Here is a 16,042-nt window from a genome sequence, read left to right as displayed (position 1 = left end):
ATAATCTCCTAACATTGAAAAAAGAATAGCGATTTTTAATAAAACCAGTTTGATCTTCCGAGATAATTTGAGGTAATACTTTCTCCAGCCTGGATGCCAGTAACTTGGAAAAGATCTTGAAATCTACATTCAATAAGGATATTGGTCTATAGGATGCACAGTCAGTAGGGTCTTTATCTTTCTTCAATATTAAAGAAATGGAAGCTCTATAAAAAGATTGTGGCAGATTACCCAATCTAATTGCTTCTTCAAAAACCCTGCAGAACCAAGGAGAAAGAGTAGAGGAAAAACATTTTAAAAATTCTACTGTATACCCATCTGGACCTGGTGCTTTCCCAGAATTCATAGAGGAAATACCCCCTTTAATTTCTGCATCCATAATAGGAGTTTCTAATATTGAAAGATCATCTGATGATAATTTTGGAAAATTAAATTTCCCAAGAAAATCATACATGATAATATAATCATGAGGGAATTCAGAATGATACAGGGAGGTATAAAAATCTTGAAAAGATTTGTTTATCTCATCATGGTTAACTGTCAAATCACCATTCTGCTGATGAATCTTAATAATTTGGCATTTAACCAAAGCATTCTTCAATTGATTAGCTAACAGTTTACCTAATTTATCACTATGTATATAAAAATCAGATCTGGTTTTCATTAATTGATTTTCAATCGAAGATGTAAGTAATAAATGGAATAAATGTAAGTAATAAATGAGTCAAAATCTCATTTCGATAAACTTTAGGGACAACTACCTGGTAAACAATATTCCATTCCTCACTTGCAGGAATTGTAGGTGATCTCCACTTCCTCATCAACACTCCTTTTTCCAAGTAATATCCTACTGGCACCTTCTCAATTTCACTATCTGGTAGAGCTTGTTCTCTTAATTTTATAATCGCAGGGTCTCTACTCTGCTCTGCTATCATCTCCTTCCGAGACAGAGATAAATTTTCATAGTCAGACTTACTCCAAGAATCTTGTTCAAACAATGAAGGTAAGAAAGTCTCTGACACATCCTCAAAACACGAAACCTGAGTTGAACAGTCATGAGTAACAACCTCATTCTGCGCATCAATCTTTTTAGCCATAGCTCTAGTCACAACACAGGAAGAATCTGTGTTAGAATTCATCTCTGGTTCCTCTGACTCCATTGTCAAATGCACTTCAGGAAAAACTTGTCCACCTGCCAAGTCATTACCTAACAATAAAGAAATATCTTTCACAGGTAAGTTAGGCTGTAATCCTACTTTAACAAATCCTGTAACTAACCCTGACTTTAAATTTACTTTATGCAAATGTACAGGCATAAAATCACTCCCAACACCTCGTATGTAATTTACCTCACCAGTATCAGACTCTTCATTAAACTTCAATACACTGTCTAACATCAGTGATTGAGAAGCTCCAGTATCCCTAAGGATTTTTATTGGCACCGGAGTAGATCCTTCTTTCAAGGATACAAACCCTTCAGTTATAAAATGATCATATCTCTTTTTAACTTGGTCAGACTCTAACAAAACCTCATTTGTGTTTATCGAACCCTGTAATTTTACAGGTGCTTCAATATGTTGCACACAGGCATCTGGGACTGCTTCCTTCTTTTTCTTTTTCAATCAGAAACAGTTAGCTAATACATGGCCAGGTTTCTTACAATAATTACAAATAGGACCAAACTGTCTTTCCTTCACAGGTTTTCCTTCCTCCTTTCCTTTCTCATTAACTTCTGATTTAATTTCTGATTTACCTTGAGTCTCCGTGTTATTTTTCCTCTTAAAAATTCTGCCCTGAGGAAATTTATTCTTATGGATTAAAACATACTCATCAGCTAATCTAGCAGAGTCCTGCAATGTATCAGTATCCCTCTCATTTAAGTAGGTCCTTACTTCAACAGGGATGCTTCTTTTAAATTCCTCCATTAAAATCAGCTCTTTCAATGTATTATAGTCCCCATTTACATTTTTAGAGGAAAGCCATCTCTCAAAACACATAGCTTTATCATAGGCAAATTCCACTTAAGTTTTTTCCACAGACTTCTTCAAACTTCTGAATCTTTCTCTATATGCCTCTGGGACCAATTCGTATGCTTTCAAAATCTGCTGTTTCACAATATCATAATCAAGTGCTTGCACAGCAGTTAAAGCTGTATAAACATCTTGTGCTTTGTCTTTAATTACACTTTGTAACAACACTGACCATTTATCTTTCGGCCACTCTGAAATCTGAGCAATTGTTTCAAAATGTTGGAAATATCTTTCCACTTCTGTTTCACTAAATGGAGGGACCAATTTAATTTCTTGACTAGCAACAAGCGGTTTTCTAGAACCAGCAGACTGATTCTCAGACCTTAATTCCGCCATCACATATTCAAATTCCCTTTTTTTATTATCAGCTTCTAACCTACAATGCTCCAATTCTGCTTTACTTTGTTCCAACTTCATTTGTTGGATTTGCAACTGCATCTCTAGATTACTTATTGGAAACGACTCTAAAATCGATTCATCAAAATCACCCGAATCTACATAGTGTGATGCGATTTTTCTCTGTATTAGAGCCTTCAATGTACACTTTGAAATACTTTTAAGTTCCAATCGACTAGCTAGCTCAGACACCTCAGTTTTTTTCGCCTTCGCTAACAACTCCGCGTCTGGTGAAGCCAGAAACTCATCAATATTCATTGTTGCCGAATACCACTCACAAGCCAATCAAACCAAAGAATCAAGTATTCCCCTTTTCTAAAACACCGATTCAGAATTTAACAAGCATTCAAACTCAAAAATGATTCATCCCGGACGAGCCCACATATTTATGTTATGGATTCAGCAACAATAAATATACAAGTGAGGCAGGGTTTTTATAACAAATAAAACATTTATTAAACACTGAAAAACAAACCCCCAAAAGTAAACAAACATCTAACATAACCGGAAGTCAGCTGCTGTGCGGCAGCTTAAACAATTCTTAAAGCAATAAAGCGAAAACAGTTCTTAAAGCGATGTTGCAAAAACAGTTCTTCGAAGTAGTACTGCAATAGTTCAAAATGCTTACAGTCCATTAAAGGAGAGACATTTTAGACGATTTAAATTCTCTTTCACGTTGTGTTGTTGCGATTTCCAGTCGAACTACTTTTCCCCGGAGAATTTACGAAGATGAAAATGAAACGACTTAAAGGCACTGACCTTTCCTTGACAAAACTGTACCCAAAACCTTTCTGCTATATTTCACAGGGATTAACATAGGGACAGCCAACGAATTCCTTCCCAATGAGGATCAAACAAGGTCGAACCTGTTTCACCGTCAAAATCGACTTTCCTCGATCTTTTAGCTCCCAAACTCCGATCTTCACTCTCCACTGACTTTTAGCTGGCAGTATTATAAAGAAACTGCCAGCAATGACCTTTTAAATTTTAGGCATTAAATAAAACTCCATCTTTCAACCAAACTGCATCATAAGATTGGACCACGCAGTGACATGGAGTTGAAATGGCAAATCCAGCCACGAACTGCCCCTCCTCACAGGGAGGAGTCCTCCTTTTATACCCTGTTTAAAAAAAACCTGTCACATGACCTCTACTGGCGGGAAAATGACGTCATTCCACCATCACAAGACCATTACCTTAAGTCCGGTATAGCTTCAACACCACTGTCACGTGACAAGTACAAAATACCCACGGGTACGTAACAAAACACATTCCACAAATTGGATGTGAACACAGACAAAAACACATTTCCTAATTAACTGTCCCTAGTTCTTGCCTAATGCTCTCTGAATTTGCCCTGCTCCTCTCCCTCATTTTCTAGACCTAACCTTAATGATAGCTACCTTAAAAAGTTAACCAGTTGTAGTCAGTTTTCCCAAACTGCTCACCCACTGAGTGTTCAGTCACATGGCCAGGCTCATTCTTCAACAGCAGATCCAGTACAACACTTGTCTTGTTGGAAAGGGTCAGGACCTGCTCTGGGAGCTGAGTGGAAACAGTCCCATCAGCCATTGTGGGACAGGAAGAGTAAAGGAAAGTGACCAGTGCATCATTTATCATTGACATATTGCGGTCTCATCTGCAAGTTGATATGATGCATTTTGATGGAAAGTATTGATGCATGTATGCTATGCTTGACAACGTAAGCAGATAAGATCCACCAAAATGTGTTTTCACTATTAATGTAAAGTGTTAATGTTTTTTCTCAGCTACAGCCAAAACATGCAAAACTGAGTGGTTTGACATTGATGACCCATCAGAGGACGGAGATAATGAACTTCTTACCCTTCTTCGTATAAAGTTTCCCAACGGCATCTGCCTTTATCCAACCGCTTGTGAGGTGGAGACAACATCAGGGGTTCCAGTCTCACAGACTGGAGAGATTGTTCAACCGTATGTAACAAAGCTGCATATATTGTTTCACAACTTTACTTCATTCCAAAGAACACTGATACCTTGATCAATGACTTCATTACATCTTCCTACTCTGTGGTCAACAGGTGTAATGTTGTTGCTGGATTCTTTTGTGTGAACAACGAGCAAAGTGATCAGAGCTGCCAAGATTACAGAATACGATTCACCTGCCCTGCATCATTTTGTAAGTATGGAAAATGGAAGTCATTGAGTTCAGAACTTCTGCTATGGAATGATAGATGGACCTTTAGCTGATTTATTGTGGTCTGAGCTGATCATTCCCTCTCCCACTATCTTACTATAGGTATCTATGTTCAGTTGTGTATTGTCCAAAAATACAGTTACCCATATCTTGAACACTCCTTGTTTGACACTTCTTGGAGTCTGAGAAAGTCTTGAAACACTGGGTGACAGGTGAGGCCCATGTGAGAAGAGAAGACACTTCTACAGATGGGCATGTGATGATTGACATATATAAACTGTCAATAATTATCAAATTGTTATTAACTGAATTGTTTTATTTCTGCTTTTAGGTGCTGCTCCTCCTACTCCAGATACATGTGAGTATATTCGGTCCACTATAAATAGGAAGATCTTTGACTAATGTTCAAATGCAACTTCAAGCCTCTCCTGGGTGTTTTAAGAGCTCCTTTATGTGAATTATGTTGAATCACACTTATGACCAAGTAACAATATGGCTGTAAGGCCTTTCTTTCTCAAACATTTCGATGCATTTTGATCATTAACCAGTCCTTCATTCTGTGGGTTAGTCTGGCACAGGAATTGCAACAATCCAATTAGCACCAGTATTTTCCATTCACCTGTCATCATCTCCAGATGGTCAACTTAGACTGACTGCCGTTTAAAAGTAACGTCCAGCAACCTATGTACTACCATGTAGAACATGCTTCATACAGATCTATTTACAGATGTCCCTGTGGGTGGGACTGAATTGAAGAAAATGCAAACGCATTTAAATTCCAAAGAGGTCAGGTAGCACCACACTCAAAAACAGAGTTCAGTATTTATCGAATATATGATGTGCTCAGAACCTTCCATCAACAACCTGGCAGAAATACCACTGAGAACAGTCATGTTGAGTCAACGTAGAAGAAAAGCCGAGAGTCATAAGTTTTATCAACAGTCTCTGATGAACACTGGCTTAGCTGTTGTCCATTGGATCACGAACGAGTCAATCTTGATTTTAAAGGGAGCAAAAGGGTTATGTACTCATCTGCATTGTTGAGTCTGCAGACCAACTGGGCAATCAACAAAGCAGAGAGGAAAAGATGTAAAGTAACACATCCCCAAGAATGGGCCAATTATTGGACAACACAATGATAAATAAAATCTAGCCATTTTCATGGATATCTAGACATTTATCATAGCCGAGACATCCACCAATAACATTGCTGCTACCCTTGCATCAGGAACTGAGCTGAAGCTGTGTGTTCTGCATTCATTTGTTCATCTTCTGACACTTCAAGCACACTCCTCTGATCACAATGTTGAAGGAACACATGCAGTGGTTTATTCACTACTCACTGGTATGGGAGTCCTCATGCTTATGCAGCTCAACACCATTCAGACTCCAATATATTTCTCTCTTCCATCAGCATCCTGAAGCTACAAACAGTACAATCTGCAGTGCACATTATAATAACTGATCATGTTCAAACTGATCGTGTTTAACCCAGCTATGCCTGCCTTTTCATTGGCATAGTGGAACAAGCCATGTTCTGAATCTGAACCAGTAACACTCCTCAACTCTTCCTCTGCTACGGTGAGGATGTTGTTTCCGCACCTGTGTGGAAATTACGCAACATCGCTGGAAAGAAAATCATGCTGACACCTGATGTTTAACTTGGAGCTTTGAGTGTGAGTTGCTATTTCCAGTAAGATGGCAGCAAGTTCAGCCGCAGCAGCCACTCTCTGTCCAATCAAACTTGTCTTTGTTCGTCCTTTCTATCTTTTTTTATGATCGCACGTTACTGCAAACTTCTGCAGGACTGTCGCATCAGTGAATTGTTTGATAGCAATGGAGCTGGACTTGTTGCGTATCACTCTTTTGTTTTCACCTAGACTTGTTGCATACCGTCGTACCATAATGGTGCATGGTGCGAGTGATTTTCTTGGATGTTTTTATTGGGATTGCAAGCCCCTGTTGAACTTTGGTAATGTGATATACTGTGGAGCTGTGTTGCCTCAGCATTGGCGAGAACTGGTCCAAATGCATGGGCGTGCATTTTGCATCCAACCAGGAGAGGGTCTGCTGAGGCGATGTTTGAGAAATTCCATGGGGAGTGCTAGAATCCATACTGGGTTGGAACCTGGTGACTCCTTTCAGTACTGCTCTCTAGTGAGCCAGAACTTTTCCGAAATTGTAACATATGTGCTACTTGTTCCACGGCATGTGTTGTGTGCCGTTGGTAACACGTGTTGCACCTTGGCCCTGGAAATATGCTGCTTCATTAACCATATTCATATAAGGTTATACAATAATTAAACTTGAAGTAGATGCTAACAAAGCTGGAAGAGGTTTTATACAAACTCACAGCATGGCGGGAAACTTGCAGGTTGGGTAAAATGTAGAGAAATGGAAAGACACTCACATCTGTGCACAAAAGAGAAAAGCAAGCTATTTGTTGAATACTGACTGTTTGGGAAATACCAAAGATTGGACCTTGGGAGTAAATGACTAAAATGGAAAAAGCTAGAAAGAACTGCATGAAGATGCGACTGGGGATAGTAGATATCGAGTAGGTGCTATTGGGCTAGTCCAAATATGAAATGTGAGAGTCATTAAAGCACCACTGGTAAGAACACAGGCCAAAATATTCCTGTGAGGAACAAAGATGCGATTTGTGGTTTGTGGGATCCTTAGACAAAAGGACCAGATGTAAATTTAGGCAGAAATCCAAAGGAAACATATGTAAGGTTTCGGCAGCTAAAATCAGTTTGGCTCCTGCGGAATATGAAGGAAACATGGAATTGTGTTAACAGAGAATCATGAGGTCTAAGCATTGTCAAAAATATCCTTGGTGAGAATAACTAAGGTAAATACTAAGGATTTAATGCAAACATTATAAACAAGAAGGTAGCTGGACAGATAGTATTACCTTTACAACAGAGTGAAATTGTACCTGGAGACTAATCATGTAGGTGAGGAACTATGTAAGTTTGCACTTTGGATCAATAACTACCAAGGAGGAGGACATGGAGCTCAGGGACAGGTTGTGACTATCATGAGTGAGGAGAGCAGTAATGTTCAGTATTAGTTTTTTGGTATCTCCTCTTTCACTTCAGTATGTATGCATGCAGATACTATCTGTGTAGAGAAAAGACCCTCCTTACTACCTACTCCACCTCGCTCATTTTGGCACTTGTTATCCATTTCCTTTCCATATGACATTGGTAGCTTTGTGAATTGCATTTCACATCAGTTGTCGGCTGGTGGCGCAGTGACATCAGCACTGGACTCCGGAACAGAGGTTCCCGGGTTCAAATCCAGTCAGGCTGTTCCCGAGTACGCTTTCCATCCACGCCGGTTTGAGTGCTGTGCTTGCAACTTGCAAAATAAAAGAAAATATACTGCGAAATGTCCTGTGTGAGGAGTGGCGCGCCACACAGTCTTTCGTTCCGTGTGTTGTAAAGCACAAAAATGCCCGACACTGGCTTCTCAGGCCTGAGTTGATGTCATCATCATGAAGGCAAAGTAGGACAGATTATACTTGGCACAAATAGTGAACTGCTTAAGACCCACAAAAGTATTGAGATGATATTTGACTGGAGCAGGTAGGAGATGCAGGAAATATAGACAAGAATTTGGGAGACAGTGACAATTTTGAGATTAACGATCCACTGGTAATTTCCAGAGCTGGAGGTTTATGGATGACAGGAGTTAAACATAGAACACAGACCATAGAACAATACAGCATAGGAACAGACGTTTTTGCCCACAATGTTATAATCAACCAATGAATATTCAGATATTCAACCAAACTAATCCATCTATCTACACAATGTCTATGTCTTCCCATTTTCATTACATTCATATGCCCATCTAAACATCTCTTTAATGTCCCTAATGTATCACCCTCTACCACCAACCCATGCAGTGCATTCCAGACACCTACCACACTGTGTAAAAGAAACATGCCCCTCACATCATTTTTCAAATTAGTTCCTCTCACCTTAAGTGGAGCAGTGAAGTCTGGGTGAGGATCTGATAGAGGTTTATAAGATAATGAAAGGCTTAGAGTAGACAGACAGTATACTTTCCCACTGTTGAAAGAATTAAAAACAGAATGTTCTGTTAATCTCGTAATCTCCATTCTGAAAGGAAGCCCCTCTATTCCAAAGCAGTGCCCTCTGGTCTTAGAATCTGCTACTATAGCAAACATCCTCTCCTCATCCACTCTATCAAGGCTTTACAACATTTGATAGTTTTCAATAAGGTCAGCCCTCTATCTTCTGAATTCCAGTGAGTACAGGCCCAGAGCCATGAAATGCTCATTATATGTTCAATCTTGGAATTAATTTTGTAAACCTCCATTGAACCCTCCCCAATGTCAGTGCAACCTTTCTCAGATAGGGACCTGAATCTGCCCACAATACTTCAAGTGTCATACATGGATATGACTTAAGTGTGGAGAAAGAGACGCTGAAGTGGGTCAATAGCTCCCAGTCTTTACTGTGAACAGTATTTTAAGGGAAAGGAACTTCTGCACAAGACTCCCAAGTCCCTTTGCACCTCAGCTTTTTGTATTTTCTCTCAATTTAGAAAATAGTCTACCTTTTCATTTCTTTTACCAAAGTGCATGACTATACACTTTCTGACACTGTATTTCATCAGCCTTTTCTTTACCCACTGTCCTAATCTGCCCAAGTTATTCTGTAGCATCTCTACTTTCACAAACTACCTGCTTCTCTACCTATCTTTGTAACATCCACAAACTTTGCAACAAAGCCATCAATTCCATCATCCAACTCATCAACATATAACATAAGAAGTGTTTCCACTACACAACCCTGTAGAACACCACTAATAACTAGCAACCAACCAGATATAAGCTCCCTTTATTTTCACTCTTTGACCCTTGCCAATCAGCCTCTGCTTTAGCCATGCTAGTATCTTTCCTGTAACACGTTGGGCTCTTAACTTGTTAAGCAGCCTCCTGTGTAGCACCTTATCTAAAGCCTTCTGAAAATCAAAGTTCACAACATCCACCAATTCTCCTTTGTCAATCTTGCTTGCTACTTCTTCAAAGAATTCCAACAGATTTGTCAGGCAGGATTTCCCCTTGAGGAAACCATGTTGACTAAAGTTTATTTTATCATGTGCCTCCAAGTATTCTGAAACCACACCCTTAACAATCGACTCCAATATCATTCAACCACCGAGGACAGCCTAATTGTCCTATAATTTCCTTTATTCAGCCTCTCTCCTTTCTTGAAGAGTGGAGTGACATTGCAACTTTCCAGTCTTCTGGAACCATTTCAGAATCGAGTGATTCTTGAAAGATTATTTCTAATGCCTCCACAACCACTTCAGTCATCTGTGGTGTACACCATCTAGTCCAGGTGACCTATCTACCTTCAGACCTCTCCCACAAACCTTCTCAGTAATAATGGCAACTTCACGCACTTGCCTCCTGATAGTCTCAAACCTCCAGCATACTACTGGTGTTTTCCACTGTGAAAACTGATGCAAAATACCTGTTCAGTTCATCTGCCATTTCCTTGTCCCCACAACTACCCCTCCAGCATCGTTTTCTTGCAGTCCGATATCCAGTCTCGCTTCTTTTATGTATCTGGAGAAACTTTTATGGTCCACTAATATATTTTTGACTAGCTTACTTCTGTGTTCCATATTTTCTTGCTTACGAACTTTTTAGTTGTCTTCTGTTTGTTTTTGAAAGCTTCCCAATCCTCTAACATCCCACTAATTTTTGTTCTATTATATGCTCTCTCTTTGGCTTTTGGGTTGGCTTTGCCTTTTTCTTTTTTGGGATGTATATAGTCTGCACCTTCCGAATTCCATTCAGAAATTCCAGCCATTGCTGCTCTGTCATTATCCCTGCCAGTGTTGTTTCCAATCATTTTTGGCAATTTCCTTTCTCATGCCTCTGTAATTCCCTTAAGCTGCTCTTAAATACTGATGCATCTGACTTTAGTTTCTCCACAAATTTCAGGGTGAATTCTATCATATTATGATCACTTGCCTCTTAGAGTTCCTTTATGTTAAGCTCTTTAGTCAATTCCGGCTCATAACACAACACCCATTCCAGAATATCTGATCTTCTGGTGGGCTCAACCACAAACTACTCCAAAAATCCATCTCATATGCATTTTGGAAACTCCCCCTTGTGGGGTACAGCACCAACCTGATTTTCCCAATCTACCTGCCTATTGAAATCTCACATGCCTATTGTAACATTGCTAATTCGGAACACATTTTCTATCTCCAGCTGTAATTTATAGACCACATCTTTACTGCTATTTGAGGGTTGGTATACTACTCCCATAAGGGTCTTTTCACACTTGCAGTTCTTAGCTCCAGCCATGATTAAGCATTTTCTGATCCTGTCACTTATTTCTAATTCAATTTTCATTTTTTAACAATGGGGCCACGCCATCCCATCTGCCTACCTCTCTGTCCTTTCAATACAATGTGTATCCTTGGATGTTAAGTTCCCAGCTATAATCTATTTCAGCCATGATTCAGTGATGCACACAGGCTTATATGTGCCAATCTGTAACAGTGTTACAAGTTCATCTAACTTACTCCATATACAAACGTTGTACTATATGCATTCAAATATAAAACCTATTCACACTTTTCGATTTTGTCTAACTTCTAATTGCAACTCATTCTGTTGACTACAATCCTGTCCTTTCAATAACCTCTCCTTACTAGAGGTGACACTAAACACTGCCATGAGGGATCTTGTCAAACACTTTACTAGATGTCCTATACACAACATCCACAGCTCTACCTTTTTCAGTCACATTTGTCACCTCATTAACAAAATCAATCAATTTAGTAAGACACGACTTTCCCCACACAAAGTTATGCTGGCTCTCCCTAATTAGGACGTGGTTTTGTAAATGCTCATAAATCCTACCCCTAATATTTGTCGAGACTGGGGGTATCTACTTTCCGCTTAGCCTGAGAAATTGGATTATCGAGTCAACTGACTCTGAAAACTAGCGATATTCGTTTTATTCTTAGTTGTTCTTTTCAGCCGCAGTGTAGGCTTCGTTTTCCATTCGAGAGTTTTAGTCAATGGCCCTGCTTGGCCTAACGTTTATTGTTTTCTTTTGCTTTTAACATTGTTTGCGTTAAGTTCTGTGAACTATCAACCTGTTTCAGTATCTCTCACTCCACACTTGGGCCATGTCTGAACCTGGCGACATATTCAATCGGACGCGATGGACTTATCCACTTCAGTGCACTTTGAGAGATCCAACATCTCCCCACTTACCCTCTTCCTCATGATGTGTGTATAGAATACTTGAGGATGCTCTTTATTCCTCTTGGCCAATGATTTTTCATGCCTCCTTCTGGCTTTTCTAATTTTTTGAGTTTGTTTATGGCTTACTTATAATCCTCAAGGGTTGTGTTTGATCTTAGCTTCCTGAGCCTTTAATTCACTACCTCTCTCAATATCCAAGGTTCTCTTACATTACCATCTTTGTCCTTTCTTCTGACAGGAACATACTATACCTGTCCTGTACTTGGAAGTTGGTCTTTAAACACACTCCACAGGCTGGATATGGAAATGCACAAAAATGCTGTTCCTAATTCACTGACCATATTTCCTGCCTAATGCTCCCTGAATTTGCCCTGCTCTGATTTAGTACTCTCCCATAAGTTTCAGGCTTAACCTTAACTATAGCTATCTTAAAAATTCACCAATTGTAGTCAGTTTTCCCTAACTGCTCACCCACTGAATGTTCGGTCACATGGCCAGGCTCATTCTTCAACAGCAGATCCAGTACAGAACTTGTCTTGTTGGAAAGGGTCAGGACCTGCTCTGGGAGCTGAGTGGAAACAGTCCCATCAGTCACTATGGGACAGACAGAGTAAAGAAAAGTGAGCAGTGCATCATTTATCACTAGCATATTGTGGTCTCATCTGCAAGTTGATATATTTTGATACAAACTCTATGCTATGCATGACAATGTCAGCATGTAAGTTCCATGAAAATGTGTTCACTATTAATGTAAAGTTTTAATGTTTTTTTCTCAACTTCAGCCAAAATATGCAAAACTGAATGGTTTAACATTGATGACCCATCAGGCGAGGGAGATTATGAAACTTTTCACAATCTATATATTAGATTTTCCGACCGCCTCTGCCTTTATCCAAGCGCTTGTGAGGTGGAGACAACATCAGGGGTTCCAGCCTCAGAGACTGGAGACGTTGTTGAACCGTACGTAACAAAGCTGCTCACATTGTTTCACAAATATTACTTCATTCCAAAGAACATTAATAGCTTCATCAATGACTCCATTACATGTTCCTTCTCTGTGGTGAACAGGTGTAATGTGGCTCGTGGATTCTTCTGTAAGAACACCGATCAAAGTGATCAGAGCTGTGAAGATTACAGAATACGATTCACCTGCCCTAAATCATTTTGTAAGTATGGGTAAATGCAAGTTACAGCATTCAGAAAACAACACACACAAAATGCTGATGGAACACAGCAGGCCAGGCAGCATCTATAGGAAGAAGTGTTGTCGACGTTTCGGGGGGTCTCAGCCTGAAACGTCGACAGTGCTTCTCCCTATAGATGCTGCCTGGCCTGCTGTGTTCCACCAGCATTTTGTGTGTGTTGTTGTTTGAATTTCCAGCGTCTGCAGATTTCCTCGTGTATAGCATTCAGAACATATGTTTTAGAATAAGAGGAGGACCTTTAGCTGATTTAATGCAGTCTGAGCTGATCAACCCGTCTGTTACCCTCATACTATTGCTATCCATATTCACTTCCATGTAACCATGTAAAAAGAATCCTTCAAGAGAAAAGACCTCCTTTATTATCTGCTCCAGTGCCAAAGACAGCTGATCCTTCCTGAGACCTAAACTGCCCACAACTTATTTCCCAAGTGCATTACACATGCCACTGACAGGTTTGTAGATACCATTTCACATCTATTGAAGGCAGAGGAGTGCAGATTGTACTTGTCACAAATAATGTCTGATCGTGCATATTGAAGTATTCATAGAGAGACTATGTCTGAACTGAGGAGGAAGTATTGATTGAAGGAGATATAGTAAACGTGGACAAGAATTTGAATGACAATGACAATTCTGATTCTGATGATCTGCTGGTAATACGGAAAGCTGGAGCTTTGTTGAGAACAGGGTGGACAACGGCATTTGTGAAGGGGTCAGGACCGGTTCTGGAGCTGAGGAGAAACAGATCTTCACATCAGCCATCATGGGACATGGGGGGTAAAGGAAAGTGAGAAGCACATCATTGATTCCGTAACACATTGGGGTCTCAAATGCAAGTTGATGTATTGTATTCTGATACAAAATATTGTTGCATGTCTATTGTGCTCAACCTAGACAGCAGATGAGTATCTCCAGAATGTGTATTGAGTATTAATGTAATTCTCGTAGTGTAGTGGCATCAGTGCTGGACTTCGGGGAGAGAGGTCCCCAGTTCGAATCCAGCTACCTCCCTTGCACGCTCTCCATCCGTGCTGGGTGATGGCTGATCTGTAATAACTGTCAACACTTTTCAAAGTATAATTAAATGAATAATTTTCTTCCTGCTTTTATGTGCAAGTTTCACTACAGCTTCCAGTGAGTATATCCTTCCCATTCTAAATAGTGCAAATTTTGACTACAGTACAAAAGCTCCATCAAGCAACACCATGGCTAGTTTGAAGAGCTGATTAACGTTAATAAACCTGAGACGCAGTTACAGCGTAATAACAGTATGGTCGTAAGACACTTCCTTCTGAAGCAAATAGATGCATTTAAATCATCTTTTTTACCTGTCCTTCATTATCTACATCAGTCTTTGTCAGGAATCACAATTGTCTAGTGACATCTCATGCTGTTGCCTTCACCTATTGCCAGGTCCAAGTGGGTGAGATTGACTGCTGCTTGAAAAGAACCTCACCAGACCCATGTGCTACCAGGTGCAATGTGCATTATGTAGACATATCTACAGAAGTCCCTGAGAGAGGGACAGATAACGATTAATATTTAGTATCTTGACCTAACAGACCTCTTTAGTATTACAATTAAGCACTGTAATACTGAAGAGGTCTGTCTGTTCAGGACACCAAGACTTACCACTCTCAAAACTGTATTTGGTAGGAATTGAACAGATGAAGTGCTCAATGTTAACAAACTGTTAGAAATAGTTTGGAGAGGAGATACGTTGAGTCAACATCAAAATAAAAGTTTTACGGTCTTAGATGTTATTAATGGTCTTTCATGTACACCAGCTCAGCTATTGTCCACTGGTCTCAAATAAAGCTGACTCGACTTCAAAGGGAGTAATGGTGTTGTCTGCTCATCTCCATAGCTCATACTTATAATAATGAAGATTGCAGCAACAATTAGACAATTAAGAAGACTGGATCAAAAAGATGCAAATTTAATCTTCCCCAAACAAGGGTGACTAATGATCAACACAATAAGCAGCCAAGTGCAACATTCTTTAGCTAGACATATCTACAGAATTCCCTGTGAGAGTATGGGAAGTTTTTATATCGTTGCAAGAAACAAGTTCTTAATTCTGTCATAAAGCGAAAGCAAATATACATAAGTGCTTAGCAACTGAAGGCAGTTTGCGCTCTCGCAGAAAATGAAGCAGAGAAGGAGCATAAGAAGCTATCAAGAGATCTGAATGTAATTCTTATTTCGCATCTTCAGTCAGTAGCTGCAAAACAGAATGGAGCAATGATCTTTATAGATTTCAGAACATAAGACTGAAAAGAAAAGCCGGATCCCAGCTGCTTTAATGCCTTCAGAGCCGATCAGTGACTCTCAGACCGTTTACTAGAGCTAACAATTCTCACTTCCATAGTGTCCAAAAAACTAGTCAGTCCTTATCATAACCTTCTTTTAGATTCAGAATGACTTATACCCACTCCAGTTTTGTGGTGCCTTGGGGTCATTTGAAGTCCTTATAGAAGAGAAGACTCTTCCACTTGTTGGCCGGGTGATGACTGACATATATAAACTCTCAATAATTTTCAAATTATAATTAACTGAATTTTTCTCTTCCTGCTTTAAGGTACTGCTTCTACTACAACTCCAGGTGAGTATATCCTTCCTATTCTAAAAGCGTAATTGTGACTGCAGTAAAAAGGCTCTGCCAAGCCTCATCATTTGTATTTCAAGAGCTCCTTGATTATAATTAATGTGAAACACAGCTGCAACTTTGCCTTCTGCAATGAGTGGATGTGTTTAGATCCTCAACCAGTCAGTTATTTTCTAGGTCATACAGAGCAGGAATTTCATGCATCAAGTGGGCTCTTTCAGTTCCGATGCCTTTCAGTTCCCTCTCTCCAGTTCCAAGTGGTTAACTTTCACTGTCTGCTGTTTGAAAGCAACGTCTAGTGAACTATGTGCATCCTTATAGAACATGCTTTATGAAGACATATTTACAAAA

General features: G+C 39.6%; 1 long non-coding RNA gene across 1 annotated transcript; it reads left to right on the top strand.

Annotated features, from left to right (window-relative positions):
* The first annotated feature begins 4,201 nt into the window (after positions 1 to 4,201).
* LOC140718204 (uncharacterized) lies at positions 4,202 to 13,049 on the top strand. Its single transcript, XR_012096648.1, has 5 exons — positions 4,202 to 4,379; positions 4,487 to 4,584; positions 4,934 to 4,960; positions 12,661 to 12,838; positions 12,947 to 13,049. It is a non-coding gene; the product is annotated as an uncharacterized lncRNA (long non-coding RNA).
* Positions 13,050 to 16,042: the final 2,993 nt, after the last annotated feature.

Source organism: Hemitrygon akajei, chromosome 29 (genome assembly GCF_048418815.1).
Source record: "Hemitrygon akajei chromosome 29, sHemAka1.3, whole genome shotgun sequence".
NCBI classification, from domain to species: Eukaryota; Metazoa; Chordata; class Chondrichthyes; order Myliobatiformes; family Dasyatidae; genus Hemitrygon; species Hemitrygon akajei.
The sequence above is the reverse complement of the archived record's forward strand: the minus strand, read 5'-3'. Positions and strand labels throughout refer to the sequence as shown.